Here is a 19,401-nt window from a genome sequence, read left to right as displayed (position 1 = left end):
CTTGATTTGGGTTTGGGGTTACCCAGACATTTTATTGGAAAACCCGTGTCAGGGCATTTTTATTTCAAGTACGTGTACTTGATAGCAACTTTGTTTTTATAATATCTTGGTGTGATTATAGTTTGTATGTCTCCAGCTCTGCTAGGCAGTTTTGCATAACAATAGTCCAAGGTTATGTTTATAATAATAATCCCCGTTGACTGCCTTCATGACCATAACTGCCCATTGTTACTGTCCTTTAGTGCTTATGTCTCCAAGTAATTCGGGGAAACCTCCTGAGATGTGTAACTTTAGTAGAAAGCCAGTTCTTTGGGTGGTTTTCCTCTGAGATTCCTGGAAGTTGCACCACAGCTTCATAGCTAGCCAGAGGTGCGCTTGCGGCTCCCCTCTGCCCACTGGTACGTTTATCACCCCCAGTTACTGGCTTGCTTCTGCAGCTCTTCTCTGAACTCTGGATCTTCCGTGAGCCTTGGCGGTGGCATCCAGATGTCTCAGGAAGGATGCCTGCAGATGTATGAGCCCTTAGATACAATTTAAACTTTCTCCACACCCTTACCCGTCTGAGTCTTACGAGTGCTCTGAGCATGATGGTGGAACATATAAAAAGGAAGGAACACATGCTGGGTGTTGTGTTGGAACCTCCGATCCACTGAGAGTGTCAAATCCTAACCACTAGACTCCCTGTCTCGATTGCTCAGTCGATACTGCTCAATGCACGGATCTTTATTCTTGGTCATCTCTGAAGAGACAAGTTGAGAGTCTCTCTTATCCTGTCTTTCTCAGGTTTCTCCATTAGATGACTCTACATGCTTCTGAACCCTGATTTCAGACAAGGTTTTGACCTTTCCCACTAGTGAGGCAGTCAGTGCCTCCCAGTTTACCTGAGACCTTGGTAATTTTGAAATCAAGGTTCTGCCCCTGCAGACCTCCTTGGTCTTAGGCAAAGCAGGAAGATTTGTCAGTCTCACAACCCAGCTTTTGGGTCTCAGAACAATACTGCATTAGACATAATCGAGCATTTGCTTAGTTCTTGCAAATCTTTCAAGGCACTTGGGAGGCTAACATGCCCCCAGCGTATGCAAAGCCTTCAGAGGATAATGCCGGCTGATCACGTCTACATGCAAGTCCCCCGACTGGAGCCTGACAAGAACATTGAGAAACAAAGTTCAAAATAAGCAAACATTGCCAGATATGGCGGCAATGGAATATCTAGTGGTCAAGAGACCAAGACAAGAGGATTCCTGCAAGTTCAGGACCAACCTGGGCTGAACTTATCCCAGTACTATCCCAGAAGGGGCTACAGAACAAGCTTCTGTCTGAAAACAAGCAATCAAACTTAGGCCTACACTTTACAGTTAGCTAAATCTTTCAGACCTTAGCTCTTCTTGGCCAGGTATTTAGAAACAGACTAACAGGTCCCACTAATTCCTATCCACTGCCTTTCCAGATCAGCCCACTTGGTGTAAAAGTCAGGCTCCTGGGGAAGTCAGCTGTGTGATGTAGGTCACCCTATATGGTCATCAAAGGAGGAAATAGATACAGTTGTAGCCCTGAGGGTCCTGGGGATTTATTAGAATTGGTTCCCAGGCTCCGAGGAAGGTTCAGTGTATTTAGAGTAAAGTCAAACAAGGAAAGAGAGTTCTCATCCTAATGGCCCAGAGGATGAAATGCACAGGAGCTAGAGCTGCTAAAAACACAGTTACCTGGGAGACTTGTCAACTTAGGCAAAGCTAAAGAACAATGAAATAAATCCTGGTCAGCCCATTTGTCTTCAATGATACTTTTACTGGTTACTGTGCCGATCTGTGGAAGTGGTCCTTAGATGGGCTCAGGTGAAGAACTGTCTGAAGTGAAGGTGTTTTCACCAAGAATAAGATAATATATGTATGGTGGTGAGATATGTGGTGGTGCATGCTTGTATCCCAGGAGTCAGAAGGCTGGTGCTGGAGGGTCACAAGTTCAAGGCCATCCTGAAATACACAGTGGGACTCTGTCTGAATAAATGGAGCATCCAAAAAGAAAGGAAAAGGGAGAGAGGGCGGGGTAAAGAGAGCAAGAGAGAATCTACTAAAATACTGCTGTGTTAAATGTTCTCAAAGTCCTGAAACCCGTGCTTACTTTTTGAGATGGAGTCTTTCTATGTAGTCCAGGCTGGCCTCCAACTTGAGATATTTCTTCCATAGCTTCTCAGGTAGCTGGGATTACAGGTGTGAACAACCATATCTAGCTGAAACTAGATTTCTGAATATATTAATATAATGGTAGCTACGGATGGAACTGATAACTCCCAGCTATCTTCAATAGGGGGCACCCTGTCACTACAGTTCCCTTACATATTACACAGTTCCCACCCATATCCAGCAGGGGGACTCAAGCGCATCTCCTCCCCATCTCCTGTTGCCCCAAGCATCAATATCCTCATACTGCCCCTCCCTGAGGATCTATGTAGGTGGTTAGTGGTTGGGGTGGGGGGAGGGCGCCTCAGTGGTGTAGCTTCTGGTAAGGGGTCCAGGCACCAGCAAATCTCTCACTTATGCTCCTGTGAGCAATCTGAACCAAACTCATCAGACTCACTAGGTCATAGCTTCCCTGCCCTTCCCCAAGACATGAAGTAGAGGGAAGAGGGGGGCATACAAAAGAGGGTAATGGTCAAGAACGTGATAAAAATATGCATATGTAAAAATATACCAATGAAACCCATTTTGTGCATAATTCTATTTGTTAATAAAATCATTAAAATATTCTGCTAATTAAAGCTTTTTTTTATTTTTATTTTTTTGTGAGACAGGGCTTTATTATGCAGCTGTGCTCTGCCAGGAACTTACTGCACAGACCAGGCTGGTCTTGAAGTCACAAAGATTCATTCGCCCCTGCCCCTGCCTCTGCCCCTGCCCCTGCCCCTGCCCCTGCCCCCTGCCCCTGCCCCTGCCCCCTGCCCCTGCCCCTGCCTCTGCCCCTGCCCCTGCCCCTGCCCCTGCCCTGCCCCTGCCTCTGCCCTTGCGGTTCTGGAATTAAAGATGTGCACCACCTGGCCCAGCTTCAATTCTGTTTTGTAGTAACTGCTTTGTAAATATTATTTAATTCAATCTTTTCTTTCTTCATTTAAGAGATGCACTTATTTTCTTTCTTTCTTTCTTTCTTCTTCTTTCTTTCTTTCTTTCTTTCTTTCTTTCTTTCTTTCTTTCTTTCTTTCTTAATTATTTTTTTACATCCTGACTATAGTGACCCCTCTCCCCGCACCCAGTCTGTTCCCCTATCTCCTCTCTGTCCCCCCATCCACTGCTCCTCTATTTCTTTTCAGAAAAGGGCCCACTTTATCTTTTATAACAGAGGTTGACAAACTATGACTCCAATATGAAATTCAGCTAGCTGATCTGTTCTGCAAATAAAGTTTTATTAGAACACAGCTATGCTCACTTGTTTACATATCGCTGATGCACTTCCCCCTTCCTTGCAATGGCAGCAAACTGTGACCCTCAGAAAGGAAAATATTTACCACCTGGCCCATCCAAACCAGGCTGGCACGTTGCTGCCCCAGGCCCATGTGTGATGGTGGAAGCTGCCTGCATTCTATTCACGAAGAAACGGAAACAGAAATTAAACAAGCAGCCCAAAGTCACACAGTTAGTAAGTGGCAGAGCTGGGACTGGGTTTGAAGTCCCCTCTCCTTTCCAAAGCCCTTGGGTCTTTTCCTGCTTGGCTTGCACAACAGCCCCAGAGTTGTCAAGGCCCTACACAGTCCTGAGGTTGGGTCTATTTTTATTTATTGCAATGAAATCAAGTGGCCATACATTGTATTTAATATCTGCACCCTCTGATACTGGCTTGCCTTCCCTGACTCATCAACCCAGCCTAGCTATAGTCAACCTGGTGCTTTCTCTATCTCCAAACCCCCACCTCATGATTCCACTACTGGAAGATAAATACTCCTTCTAGTCTTCAGAACCTGTCTTCTCCACAGTGACCCAGGGGGCTCCCAGTATTCTTTCCTTGTCTAGTACAAAGTGCCATCAATTGCATACTGCTCCTAACATGCACATTTTATTTGCTACATATTTTCTGATGTTTCACATCACCTGTGAACTCCCAGCCAGTGAGGACTATACACACCCACACTGTGCATACCCATACTGTGCATACCCATATTGTATACACCCATATTGTACACACCCATATTATACACACCCATATTGTACACATCCATATTATACACACCCATATTGTGCACAGCCATATTGTACACACCCATATTGTATACAGCCATATTGTGCATATCCATATTGTACACACCCATATTGTGCACACCCATATTGTGCATACCCATAATGTGCACACCCATATTATACACACCCATATTGTATACAGCCATATTGTGCATACCCATATTGTGCACACCCATATTGTGCACACCCATATTGTGTACACCCATATTGTACACCCTTAGGTTTCAGGGTCTGCACTGGGCTGTGTGTGTAACACCCATTGATGAGATTGGCGGCCACTTCTCCCTGATTGCTCTTCCACACCACGTCAGGATCCAAGCGCAGTGCTCACACTTGGGCATGTGGTGAAAGCATGATATGATGAAGAAACTGGAGGGGTCAGATGCAAGGAAATCAGCCTCAGGCTTCTGCTTTTGACTTCATAGCCTGCAGGCTGTAACAGAGCCAGAGTTGCCTTTCTTTTCCCTACTGTGAGTTGCTGATGGCTTTCCCAGCATGTGACTTAAGAGGCATGTCAGACCTCTTGTGGTGATGATCACCTTAGGTTACCAACCTTCTCTGGCCTCCACTGCCCTCATGGTAGAGAAAGTAGGTGTGGGGCTGCATCCTACCCTGCCGCTGGTTATGGCCACTGGGGAGGCCTTATCCCAAGCCTCTGTTGGGTGCCGGGCTTCAGGGAAAGCACCAAGCACTGCTGGGGGCGGGGGAGAGCATAGGTCAAAGTTGGGGTTGCCTGACCGTCAAACATCTAGCTGCTGCTAGAATGCAGCACAGAGGAGTCAGGAATGAAGGGTCAGGGGTCTGTGGGCCCTTGATGAGGCAGTTGGGGGCCTATAGTGACCAGCCTAGGGCCAAGGAAATTGGGGCTCCAGTTCAGCTCAATGGCAAAGGTAGTGATGGTTGTCTGGGAAGGCAGAGAGGCCTTCTAAGGAAGAGTTAGGCAACAGCTCTGTCAGGGAAGGCTCTCTCCATGCTCCCCCTTGGTGGTTTTGATGGAAGAGACAATCCTTGGTTCTAGTTTTATTGGTTGTTCTTCATGGAAAATGGATTCACACTAACTTCTCAGGGTGGACCAGAGCTTACATACTTTTTGCAGAGAGGAATGTCTGAGAAGGAGAGCTTATAGGCTGAACCCTCAGGGCCTCTAGGTACCTCATTAGCATGGAGAACTCTGTTCTGGGCCTGTGTGATCACAGGTAACATTTCCTTATGTGGGAAGTGTAGCATATGTTGCAGGTCAGGAATCTGGCAGGGAGCAGGAAGGTGCCCACCGAGTTTCCAGGGACTCAGACTCACTCTATGTTTCCTGTCAAGGTCCCTTGTCCCACAGTAGGAACTGCTGGATTTGATGGTGATGAGGGCAAATTAGGCAGTAAGTTAGTAGGAGGAGGTCAAGAGAGTTTCAATGGGGGTGAATATAATAAAATGTTTGAATATATAAAAATTCCATAATGAAATAAGTTTTGTGTATCATTTGTATATGTAGGCAAAATCCTTAAGATATTGCTATGTCTATTTAAAACTTTTTTTTTCTTTTTTGAGACAGGGTCTCAATATGTAGCTCTGCCTAGCCTGGGACTCATTACATGACTAAGGTAGCCTTGAAATCACAGAAATTCATCTGCCTCTGCCTCTGCCTCTGCCTCTGCCTCTGCCTCTGCCTCTGCCTCTGCCTCTGCTTCTGCTTCTGCCTCTTCCTCTGCCTCTTCCTCTGCCTCTGCCTCTGCCTCTGCCTCTGTGGTGCTGGATTGATTTATTTAACTTTAACTTTAGTTGAGGCTGTGTAACATGAAGCCCTCCAGAGTTATCCAACACTATTTTCCCAAATTCCTGTTCCTAGACAGACACCAGACCAGACATTAAGGGAAGGTGGATTTGGACCCCACCCAGCTATGCTCTTGCCCTGCTGTGCCCTCAGACAATGTGACTGCAATGTGGCTGGAGGAAGCTAAGGGCTTACCAGGAAAATCCATAATGGATCCCTTGCCCACGGCACCTGCACTTTAGTGGGAAGCACAAAGCCAGGCGTCTCAGCTCCTCCCCATTCTTTCCAAATGCTCCTCATGCTGGGTAGATATGGGATTCCAAGCTGGAGACAGAAGTAGGAAATATCACACAGCCAGGTCTGCTAGAGACGTGCCCCAGGGTTTCTTGAGTAAGCTTAGTTGATAGCACCTGCCGCCGTGTAGCTACTCCGGGACTTCTGGTCTCCCAGAGGTGCCATGTCAGCCTGGCTCTCTTACTCTTCTTTTAGTTTTCAAAAAAATCAGTCAATCAATCAATCAAATAAAAAATAACAACAAAACAAAACAAAACCCCTAATCTATCATACACGTAGACACAGTTAAGTAAAACACCAAAATCCAAAGACTCTCAACAGTTCAATCTGGGGTTGGGGATAGTAAACTGTGGTGTCAGGGTCCTGGTTCTAGTCAATTGCATTTGTAAATAAAGCTTTAATGCATAATCATGTTGATTCGTTTTCTTTTATTATTTTTATTTTTTTTAAAGATTTATTTATTGTATGTATATGAGCATACCATTGCTCTCTTCAGACACACCAGAAGAAGGCATCAGACTCCATTACAGATGGTTGTGAGCCACCATGTGGTTTCTGGGAAGTGAACTCGGGACCTCTGGAAGAGCATTCGACGTCATTTTTCCAGCCCGAACTCATTTTCTTATTGTTTTCTCTACTTCTGCCCTGCACCATCAGAATGGAGAAGTTGGCATAGCCTGCATGGAGACACAGTCTAAAACATTTACTATCTGGCCCTTAACAGAAAAAGGTTGTTGCTTCCAGGTCCGCTGTTCATCACTGGGATTCACTGATGGCCACGATGCACTCCCATCATCCCAAGTCCTGTAGCCAGGGATGCTTGCACTTGAGTTCCAGGCTCCGAAACCAAGTACAGCCTGAGGAATGAAGGTTGATGTACCAGCGTGCAGACAGAGAAGCTATAGGAACTGACCTCAGGAATTGGATGAATCCTGATCAGCAGAACCCCAGTTTTCATCTCTCTCTACTAAATTCAATCAGCTAGCTTCCAAGAAATTCACTCAAAACTTTATTCTTTGTAGTGGTATAAACTTTTTTTTTCAATTTCTAGTCTCTTCATATGGAGGAGACCCAACCATTACAACAGGTATGACTAAAAGCAGAATGAATATGAACTTCCTACCTCTTGATTCACCCGATATTTCTTTCTCAAAACCAAAAATGTCCTCCATAGATATAATAACCTCTATTTATATTTAATGGGTACACAGATTGACTGGTACCTTTTTCAGTTGACCTTTTGAGGTTGTTAAACTGGTTTATTTAACAATGAACATCAATAAAAACCTCACAGCAAAAAAAGAAATGTCCATGGAAAACATGCTGGTGTGACCCAAGAACTGACCCAACTCCTGAGACAGGAGTGCCCATTGTGCAGGCCTAGATGGCCTCAGTAACTGTGTAACTAACAACTACGTTAGTAATGAAAACAGCTGTTAAAGAACAAACTGGCGATGGTTAATGTGTGTCTGGAAGCTGCAGACAGAAACAAATCCAGAGAGATCCTTTGAGTTGGGAAGGCAAGCACGATTTATAAAGTAAGGAAGCTGATGTTGTTGAAGCCACAGCCAAGAAAGGATTTCTCCTTGAGAACAGTCAGGAACTGAGGGTAGCTGGGGTACTGACAAGAGGACTGTGTAGACCAGGTAAGGCCGTGTTGGAGCTCAGGGCCAGGAAGATGATTGCTGAAGGAGAGGGGAGGAAGTTCCCAGAGGCCAAGTACCAAAGGCCTGTGAGACTCACAGAGAAGAAGGGGAATGCCCCAGTCCCTGTTTTAACCTGTTTTAATTTTTTTATTTATATGCACACACACACACACACACACACACACACACACACACACACACACGAACGTTTGTTTTGTGCAAGCACAAAGTCAAAGAACACCCCATTAAGTTTGTTTCCACCATGTGGGGCCAAGGAACTGAACTGAGTTTATCGGGCTTGGCATCAAGTGTCTTTATCCACTGGGCCATCTCAGCAGCCCAGGAACACATTCTTCCAGGGACTTGGGGACTGCTCAGTTACCAGGCAGAATGGAATAGGCAGGCAGAGGACAAGCCCGGGGCAAGATCCCTGTACCACACGTTCCCACTCACATAGAAGTTGAAATAGTTGAGCTCATAGACAAAGAATGGGAAGTTGTCTCTAGTCTAGTGGTTCTCAACCTTCCTGATGCTGTGACCCTTTAATTCAGGTCTTCATGTTGTGGGAACCCCCAACCACAACATCATTTTTATTGCTACTTTATAAGTGTGATTTTTGCTACTGTTATAAATTGGCATGCAAATATGTGATGTGCAGGATGTCTGATAGTGCGCACCATGAAAGCGTCATTCGGCCCACAAAGGGATGGGGACTGGAAGCAGTTAGAAGGAGGAGGGATGACAGGTGACAAAGCACACTCCCACAGGAAGAGTGAGCAAGGCAGTTCCGGATTGTGCTATCTGCTTACTTATTTGTGTTATCTATTTATTTATTTAGTTTGTTACTTATCTATTAGGGCAGTAAGACAGAGATCAGGGTCTCATATATCCCAGACTGGCCTCAAACTTGCTATCTAGCTGACAAGTGACCATGAGCTCCTGATTTCTTGCCTCTATTTCCTAAGGACTGAGGTTACATATCTGGCTTCACAGTAGTTTTATTACATATTCTGTAAGGAACTAAAAGAGAAGACTTTGGAGGCTTCAGAAACATGTCTGACTTTTCAACAATTTATTGTATGTTACAATACATGGATTACAAGATTGGGGTGTGAAGTCTTCAAATATGAAGAAAGGGGAATTGTCGCAGGAGATGGAAATGCCAATTACAATTGATTTGTTCATCAGATATTTTATGCATGTGTTAAACTGTGGCACCGTAGCCTGTAAACATGTACAATTATGATGTGTCAATCAGAAATGACATGAAAAATGGTCTCTGTATAAGAGTGCTTTGAGTCCAGTTGGGGGGAAGACAGCAGCAAATTGTACAAGATGCCTCACCAATCAACGGAAAGAGGATAAAATAAAACACAGCATCATGTGGCACAGACCGTGCAAACTACGGGCATCCACATTGGTTTAAAATATATTTGAAAAAAACAAATACGGAAGTAAAGGCAGCAGAAAATATGAAGTCTCCACAGAGTTAAAGCCACTCAGCCACTGGCAGATGCCTCAGGAGGCAGAGCAAGAGCCTGGGTGGGTGAATGGCTCTTCAGACCATTATCACTACACACGCGGGGCCAGGGCTACTGTTGATGGCTTCCATCAACCCAAAGTCCCCTTCATGCTCTCACATGAGCGTGGCACATGCACTAAGGATGGCACAGTGCTTTACTTCCTTCCTGTTGCCTTTGTCTCAGTTTCTCAGCACTTGAAGTTGAAAAGTGTTCGTCACTCATATTCACCCAGCACACTGGTCACATACTCACATACTTGGGAAGTGGACGCAGGAAGATCAGGAATTCAAGACAAGTCTAGGCTATGAAGCCTAGCTCCAGGATAGTCTGGGCTGTGTGAGATGATGTCTCAAAACAAAACAAAACGCAAAACAAACAGGCTGCTCTACATCTTAAGATGTTTGCACTTGAAAACCAAAGAAGAAATCAAACAAAGCAATGAACAAAGATAACTTCCTGGAAATCCTGAAACCAAATATTCGATGCTTTTCCATTTATGGTAACAATTTCTCTTAAAACTGAATCCAGAGTCTGGAGAGATGGTTGAGTGGTTAAGAGCATTTACTGCTCCTGCAGAAGAAGCAGGGTTCAGTTTTTAGCACCAACAATTAGGCTGTTTACAACAGTCAGTAACTCAAGCTGCAGAGATCCAATATCCTCCTCTGGCTTCTGTAGGCACAGGCATGCACATGGTACACAGAGGTGCATGCAAGTAAAACAGTAATTTATACACATAAAAAATAAAAAGAAATAAATACGTCTAAGAATGACTTAGTCATCCTTTCAGTTTAGTGCTCCATACCCAAATACTGGTGGGAGAGAGCGGGTCTCCCAGGAGTGCAGGCACACCAGTGAGTATAGGTAAGACCACCACTTCTACTCTGAGGGACCTGCTTGGAGACCTCAGGACACAGGAACTGAGGAGCACTCTGGGTCAGGATTCTTTCAGTTTCCTTCAGTACCCAGAGCTGATCCTGTGCCACAGCATTCCATACCAAAATACTAGCAGGAGAGAGCTGGTCTCCCAGGAGTGCTGTCATACCCATGAGCAGAGGTAACACCACCACTTCTGCTCAAATTCCTGGCCCAAGTGGAACTAGCCCAGAGTCACAGGACCACAAAAACAGTGGGGGACAGGATCCTTCAGGTTTCCATCTGCACCCCAGAGCTGACCCTGTGTTACAGCTCTCCATATCCAGAGAGAACTGGTCTCCAAGGAGTACAGACACACAGACTTGCAGGAGGGACAAGGCACAACCAGAGACAGCAAGACCACCTAACACCAGAAATATCCAGATGGCAAGAGGCAAGAGCAAGAACATAAGCAACAGAAACTAAGGCTACTTGGCATCAGAACCCAGTTCTCCCATCACAGTGAGCCCTGGATACCCCAACACACCAGAAAACCAAGAGTCTGATTTAAAGTCACATCTCATGATGGTGATAGAGGACTTTAAGAAGGATATAAATAAATTCCTTAAAGAAATACAGGAGAACAGGAGAAAACAGGTAGAAGCCTGTAGTGGCTATTCCTGGTTGTCAACTTGACTATATCTGGAATGAACTATAGTCTAGAATTGGAAGGCTCACCTATGATCCTAATCTGGAGGTTCAGAGATATATGTTTCTGACCTGGATCTTGGCATGGAGATCTTGAAGCATAGTGGCTATGAATTTCAGAAGATTAAGACAGGGAGATTTCCTGAGTTCAAGATCATTTGGGATTAAAGGCATGGAGGCACACACCTTTAATCTGGGCCACACCCTCTGCTGGAGACCTACAGCCTTTAATCTGGGCTACACCCTCTGCTGGAGATATATAAGGACATTGGAAGAAGGAAGATTTACTCACTCTTACTTGCCTGCTTCCCTCGTGGGACTGAGCAACTGCTAGATCCTCGGACTTCTATCCACAGTTGCTGCTGACCATTGTTGGGGAGTTGGACTATAGACTGTAAATCATTGACAAATTCCCTAACTATATAAAGACTATCCATACATTCTGTGACTCTAGAGAACCCAAACTAATACAAAGCCCTTAAAAAGAAAACACAAAAGTCCCTTAAAGAAGTATAGGAAAACACAAACAAACAGGTGAAGGAATTGAACAAAACCATCCAGGATCTAAAACTGGATATAGTATCAATAAAGAAATCACAAAGGGAAACAACCCTGGAGATAGAAAACCTAGGAAAGAGATCAGGAGTCATAGATGCAAAGCATCAACAACAGAATATAAGAGATAGAAGAGAGAATCTCAGGTGCAGAAGATACCATAGAAAACATTGACAAAACAGTCAAAGAAAATGCAAAATGCAAAAAGCTCCTAACCCAAAGCATCCAGGAAAGCCAGGACACAATGAGAAGACCAAACCTAAGGATAATAGGTATAGAAGGGAGTGAAGATTCCCAACTTAAAGGGCCAGTAAATATCTTCAACAAAATTATAGAAGAAAACTTCCCTAACCTAAAGAATGAGATGCCCATAAACATACAAGAAGCCTACGGAACTCCAAATAGACTGGACCAGAAAAGAAATTCCTCCTGACATATAATAGTCAAAACACCAAATGAACAAAACAAAGAAAGAATATTAAAAGCAGTAAGGGAAAAAGGTCAAGTAACATATAAAGTCAGACATATCAGGATTACTCCAGACTTCTCACTAAAGACCACGAAAGCTAGAAGATTCTGAGCAGATGCCATACAGACCCTAAGGGAACATAAATGCCAGCCTAGACTACTATACCTAGCAAAACTCTCAATTATCATAGATGGAGAAACCAAGGTATTCCATGACAAAACCAAATTTACCCAATATCTTTCCACAAATCCAGCCCTACAATGGATAACAGATGGAAAACTCCAACAGAGGAGGGAAACTATACCCTAGAAAATGCAAGAAAGTAATCTTTTTCAACAAACCTAAAAGAAGATAGCCACACAAACATAATTCCAACTCTAACAACAAAATTAACAGGAAGTAACAATCACTATTGCTTAATATCTCTTGACATCAATGGACTCAATTCCTCAATAAAAAGACATAGACTAACAGACTGGATAAGTAAACAGGACCCAGCATTTTGCTGCATACAGGAAATGCACCTCAGTGTTAAAGACAAACATGACCTCAGAGTAAAGGGCTGGAAAAAAAATTCTGAGAAATGGTCCCAAGAAATAAGTTGGAGTAGCTATTCTAATTTCAAATAAAATCAACCTTCAACAAAAGTTATCAAAAAAGATGAGGAAGGACACTTCATACTCATCAAAGGAAAAATCTACCTAGAAGAAATCTCAAGTTTGAACATATATTCTCCAAATGCAATGGCACCCACATTCATTAAAAAAAACAAAAAACCACTTTACTAAAGCTCAAAGCACACATTGTACCACAAACAATAATAGTGGGAGACTTCAACATCCCTCTCTTCAATGGACAGATCATGGAAACAGAAACTAAACAGAGACATAATGAAACTAACAGAAGTTAATGGACCAAATGGTTTGAACAGATATCTATATGATATTTCATCCTTAAAAAAAAGAATATACCTTCTTCTCAGCGCCTCATGGTACCTTTGCCAAAATTGACCATATAAGGTCATAAAACCATCCTCGACTGATGCAAGTAGATTGAAATAATTCCATGCATCCTATCAGATCATCATGGACTAAGGCTGGTCTTCAATAACAACAAAAATAACAGAAAGCCCACATACACATGGAAGCTGAACAATGCCCTACTCAATGATAACTTGGTCAAGGAAGAAATAAAGAAAGAATTTAAAGACTTTAGAATTTATTGAAAATGAAGCCACAACATAGCCAAACTTATGGAACACAATGAAAGCAGTACTAAGAGGAAAACTCATAGCTCTGAGGACCCACAAAAAGAAACTGAAGAGAGCATACACTAGCAGCTTAACAGCACACCTGAAAGCTCTAGAACAAAAAGAAGCAAATATAGCCAAGAGGAGTAGATGGGAGGAAGTCATAAAACTCAGGGCTGTAATCAACCAAGTAGAACAAAAAGAACTAGACAAAGAATCAACAAAACCAGAAGCTCCTTTCTTTCTTTCTTTCTTTCTTTCTTTCTTTCTTTCTTTCTTTCTTTCTTTCTTTCTTTCTTTCTTTCTTTCTTTCTTTCTTTCTTTCTTTTGTTCATTCTTTTTTTTTAATTTTTTTAATTCGATATATTTTATTTACCTTTCAAATGATTTCCCCTTTTCTAGCCCCCCACTCCCCGAAAGTCCCCCAAGCCCCCTTCTCTCCCCCTGTCCTCCCACCCACCCCTTCCCACTTCCCTGTTCTGGTTTTGCTGAATACTGCTTCACTGAGTCTTTCCAGAACAAGGGGCCACTCCTCCTTTCTTCTTGTACCTCATTTGATGTGTGGATTATGTTTTGGGTATTCCAGTTTTCTAGGTTAATATCCACTTATTAGTGAGTGCATACCATGATTCACCTTTTGAGTCAGGGTTATCTCACTTAGTATGATGTTCTCTAGCTCCATCCATTTGCCTAAGAATTTCATGAATTCATTGTTTCTAATGGCTGAATAGTACTCCATTGTGTAGATATACCACGTTTTTTGCATCCACTCTTCTGTTGAGGGATACCTGGGTTCTTTCCAGCATCTGGCAATTATAAATAGGGCTGCTATGAACATAGTAGAGCATGTATCCTTATTACATGGTGGGGAATCCTCTGGGTATATGCCCAGGAGTGGTATAGCAGGATCTTCTGGAAGTGAGGTGCCCAGTTTTTGGAGGAACCGCCAGACTGATTTCCAGAGTGGTTGTACCAATTTGCAACCCCACCAGCAGTGGAGGAGTGTTCCTCTTTCTCCACACCCTCTCCAACACTTGCTGTCTCCTGAATTTTTAATCTTAGCCATTCTGACTGGTGTAAGATGAAATCTCAGGGTTGTTTTGATTTGCATTTCCCTAATGACTAATGAAGTTGAGCATTTTTTTAAGATGCTTCTCTGCCATCCGAAGTTCTTCAGGTGAGAATTCTTTGTTTAACTCTGTACCCCATTTTTTAATAGGGTTGTTCAGTTTTCTGGAGTCTAACTTCTTGAGGTCTTTATAGATATTGGATATTAGCCCTCTATCTGATGTAGGATTGGTGAAGATCTTTTCCCAATTTGTTGGTTGCCGATTTGTCCTCTTGATGGTGTCCTTTGCCTTACAGAAACTTTGTAATTTTATGAGGTCCCATTTGTCAATTCTTGCTCTTAGAGCATACGCTATTAGTGTTCTGTTCAGAAACTTTTTCCCTGTACCGATGTCCTCAAGGGTCTTCCCCAGTTTCTTTTCTATTAGCTTCAGAGTGTCTGGCTTTATGTGGAGGTCCTTGATCCACTTGGATTTGAGCTTAGTACAAGGAGACAAGGATGGATCAATTCGCATTCTTCTGCATGCTGACCTCCAGTTCAACCAGCACCATTTGTTGAAAAGGCTATCTTTTTCCATTGGATGTTTTCAGCCTCTTTGTCGAGGATCAAGTGGCCATAGGTGTGTGGGTTCATTTCTGGATCTTCAATCCTGTTTCATTGATCCTCCTGCCTGTCACTGTACCAATACCATGCAGTTTTTAACACTATTGCTCTGTAGTATTGCTTGAGGTCAGGGATACTGATTCCCCCAGATTTTCTTTTGTTGCTGAGAATAGTTTTAGCTTTCCTGGGTTTTTTGTTGTTCCAGATGAATTTGATAATTGCTCTTTCTAACTCTGTGAAGAATTGAGTTGGGATTTTGATGGGTATTGCATTGAATCTGTATATTGCTTTTGGCAAAATGGCCATTTTAACTATATTGATTCTACCGATCCATGAGCATGGGAGGTTTTCCCATTTTTTGAGGTCTTCTTCCATTTCCTTCTTCAGAGTCTTGAAGTTCTTGTCATACAGATCTTTCACATGTTTGGTAAGAGTCACCCCAAGATACTTTATACTGTTTGTGGCTATTGTGAAGGGGGTCATTTCCCTAATTTCTTTCTCAGCCTGCTTATCCTTTGAGTATGGGAAGGCCACTGATTTGCTTGAGTTGATTTTATAACCTGCCACTTTGCTGAAGTTGTTTATCAGCTGTAGGAGCTCTCTAGTGGAGTTTTTTGGGTCACGTAGGTAGACTATCATGTCGTCTGCAAATAATGGTAGTTTAACTTCTTCCTTTCCAATTTGTATCCCTTTGACGTCCTTATGTTGTCGAATTGCCCGAGCTAGTACCTCAAGTACAATATTGAAAAGATAAGGAGAAAGGGGGCAGCCTTGTCTGGTCCCTGATTTCAGTGGGATTGCTTCAAGTTTCTCTCCATTTAGTTTGATGCTGGCTACCGGTTTGCTGTATATTGCTTTTACTATGTTTAGGTATGGGCCTTGAATTCCTGTTCTCTCCAAGACTTTAAGCATGAAAGGATGCTGAATTCTGTCAAATGCTTTTTCAGCATCCAATGAAATGACCATGTGGTTTTGTCCTTTGAGTTTGTTTATGTAGTGGATTGCATTGATGGATTTCCGTATATTGAACCAACCCTGCATTCCCGGGATAAAGCCTACTTGATCATGGTGGATGATCGTTTTGATGTGTTCTTGGATTCGGTTGGCAAGAATTTTATTGAGTATTTTTGCATCGATGTTCATAAGGGAAATTGGTCTGAAGTTCTCGTTCTTTGTTGGATCTTCTTGTGGCTTTGGAATCAGCGTAATTGTAGCTTCATAGAAGGAATTGGGTAGTGTTCCTTCTGTTTCTATTTTGTGGAATAATTTGAAGAGTATTGGTGTTAACTCTTCTTTGAAGGTCTGATAGAATTCTGCACTGAAACCATCTGGTCCTGTGCTTTTTTTGGTTGGAAGACTTTCTATGACTCCTTCTATTTCTTTAGGCATTATGGGACTGTTTAGATGGTCTAGTTGGTCCTGATTTAATTTTGGTATTTGGTATCTGTCAAGGAAATTGTCCATTTCCTCCAGATTCTCCAGTTGTGTTGAATACAGTCTCTTGTAGTAGGATCTGATGATTTTTTGGATTTCCTCAGTTTCCGTTGTTATATCTCCCTTTTCATTTCTAAGTTTGTTAATTTGGATACTTTCTCTGTGCCCTTTGGTCAGTCTGGCTAAGGGTTTATCTATCTTGTTGATATTCTCAAAGAACCAGCTCCTGGTTTTGTTGATTTTTTGTATGGTTCTCTTTGTTTCTACTTGATTGATTTCAGCCCTGAGTTTGATGATTTCCTGCCTTCTACTCCTCCTGGGTGAAATAGCTTCTTTCTGTTCCAGGGCTTTCAGGTGTGTCATTAAGCTGGTAATGTATGCTCTCTCCATTTTCTTTTTGGAGGCACTCAGGGCTATGAGTTTTCCTCTTAGCACTGCTTTCATTGTGTCCCATAGATTTGGGTATGTTGTGTCTTCATTTTCATTGTGTTCTAAAAAGTCTTTAATTTCTTTCTTTATTTCTTCCTTGACCAAGGTATCATTGAGTAGAATATTGTTCAGTTTCTACGTGTATGTGGGTTTTCTGTTGTTTTTGTTGCTATTGAAGACCACTTTTACTCCATAGTGATCTGATAGGAGGCATGGGATTAGTTCGATCTTCTTATATTTGTTGAGGTCTGTCTTGTGACCAATTATATGGTCGATTTTGGAGAAGGTGCCATGAGGTGCTGAGAAAAAGGTATATTCTTTTGTTTTAGGATAGAATGTTCTATATATATCTGTTAAATCTAATTTGTCCAAAGCTTCAGTTAGTTTCATTGTGTCCCTGTTTAGTTTCTGTTTTCCTGATCGGTCCATTGAGGAAAGTGCAGTGTTGAAGTCACCCACAATTATTGTGTTAGGTGCAATGTGTGCTTTGAGTTTCAATAAAGTCTCTTTTAAAAAAGAGGGTGTCCTTGCATTTGGAGCATAGATGTTCAGGATTGAGAGTTCTTCTTGTTGTATTTTTCCTTTGACCAGCAAGAAGTGTCCCTCAGAGTCTCTTTGATGACTTTGGGTTGAAAGTCAATTTTATCTGATATTAAAATGGCTACTCCAGCTTGTTTCCTGAGACCATTTGCTTGTAAAATTGTCTTCCAGCCTTTTACTCTAAGGTAGTGTTTGTCTTTGACCCTGAGGTGTGTTTCCTGTAAGCAGCAAAATGCAGGGTCCTGTTTACGTATCCAGTCAGTTAGTCTGTGTCTTTTTATTGGGGCATTAAGTCCATTGATGTTAAGAGATATTAAGGAATAGTGATTGTTACTTCCTATCATTTTTGACATTATTTTTTAAATTTGATTGCTTAACTTCTTTTGGGTTTGATGGAAGGTTACTATCTTGCTTTTTCCAGGGTGAAGTTTCCCTCCTTGTATTGGTGTTTTCCTCCTATTATCCTTTGTAGGGCTGGGTTTGTCGATAGATATTGGGTAAACTTGGTTTTGTCATGGAATATCTTAGTTTCTCTATCTACGGTGATTGAGAGTTTTGCTGGATATAGTAGTTTTGGTTGGCATTTGTGTTCTCTTAGAGTCTGCATGAGATCTGCCCAGGACCTTTTAGCCTTCATAGTCTCAGGTGAAAAGTCTGCTGTGATTCTGATAGGTCTTCCTTTATATGTTACTTGGCCTTTTTCTCTTACTGCCTTTAATATTCTTTCTTTGTTTAGAACATTTGGTGTTTTGATTATTATGTGACGGGAAGTATTTCTGTTCTGGTTCAGTCTGTTTGGAGTTCTGTAGGCTTCTTGTATATTCATGGGCATCTCTCTCTTTAGGTTAGGGAAGTTTTCTTCCATAATTTGATTGAAGATATTTGCTGGCCCTTTAAGTTGTAAATCTTCACTCTCATCTATGCCTATAATCCTTAGGTTTGGTCTTCTCACTGTGTCCTGGATTTCCTGGATATTTTGGGTTACAAGCTTTTTGCATTTTGCATTTTCTTTAACTGTTGAGTCCATGGTTTCTATGGAATCTTCAGCATCTGAGATTCTTTCTTCTATCTCTTGTATTCTGTTGTTGATATTTGCATCTCTGTCCCCTGATTTCTTCCCAAGGCTTTCTATCTCCAAAGTTGTCTCCCTTTGAGTTTTCTTAGTTGTTTCTACTTCTGATTTTAGATCCTGGATGGTTTTGCTTAGCTCCTTCACTTGCTTGTTTGTGCTTTCCTGTAATTCTTTAAGAGATTTTTGTGTTTCCTCTTTCATGACCTCAGCCTGTTGACCAAAGTTCTCCTGTATTTCTTTAAGTGTTTTTTGCGTTTCCTCATTGTTGGCTTTTGTATTCTCCTGGATTTCTTTCAGTGATTTTTGTGTTTCCCTTGCAAGGGCTTCTAACTTTTGATCCATTTTCTCCTGAATTTCTTTAAGTATGTCCTTCATGTGTTCCTGTACCAGCATCATGACCAGTGATTTTAAATCCAAATCTTGTTTTACTGGTGTGATGGGGTATCCAGGACATGTTGGTAGAGGAGAATTGGGTTCGGATGTTGCCATATTGCCTTGATTTTTGTTAGTGACGTTCCTGCGTTTGCCTTTTGCCATCTAGTTCTCACTGGTGTTAGCTGGTCTTGTCAGTGCTGGACTCACCAGTGCAAGCTGCCCCTTCCCAGTTGGCCTCTGGTGCACAGCTTACCTCCTGCACTGCCTGTAGACAGGGTGCTGCTGCCCAGGCTGTTCAGATCCCAAAGCAGGTACCCAAAGGCTCCCGCCGGGGCCTGCTGGATTCACCCGAGCACACCGACTTCTCCCAGCTGGCCGCCTGGAAGCCCCTCTAGCCTCTTGTAGGACCTGGAGATGTGGTGCCGCCGCCCAGGCTGATCTGGATCAGGAAGTGGAGAGAGTTGAGCTGAGGGCTCCCGCCTGAGGTCTTGCCCCAGATTGTGTCTGTGGACCAGATGGAGCCCATGTGCACCCCCAGGGAGCGCCGACGGTGTATGCTGCTGTGACCTCCCCTGTGTTCTGATCACTCCGCTGG

This window comes from Apodemus sylvaticus, chromosome 4, assembly GCF_947179515.1.
Source record: "Apodemus sylvaticus chromosome 4, mApoSyl1.1, whole genome shotgun sequence".
Lineage (NCBI taxonomy): Eukaryota > Metazoa > Chordata > Mammalia > Rodentia > Muridae > Apodemus > Apodemus sylvaticus.
Note: the sequence above shows the minus strand (reverse complement) of the source record.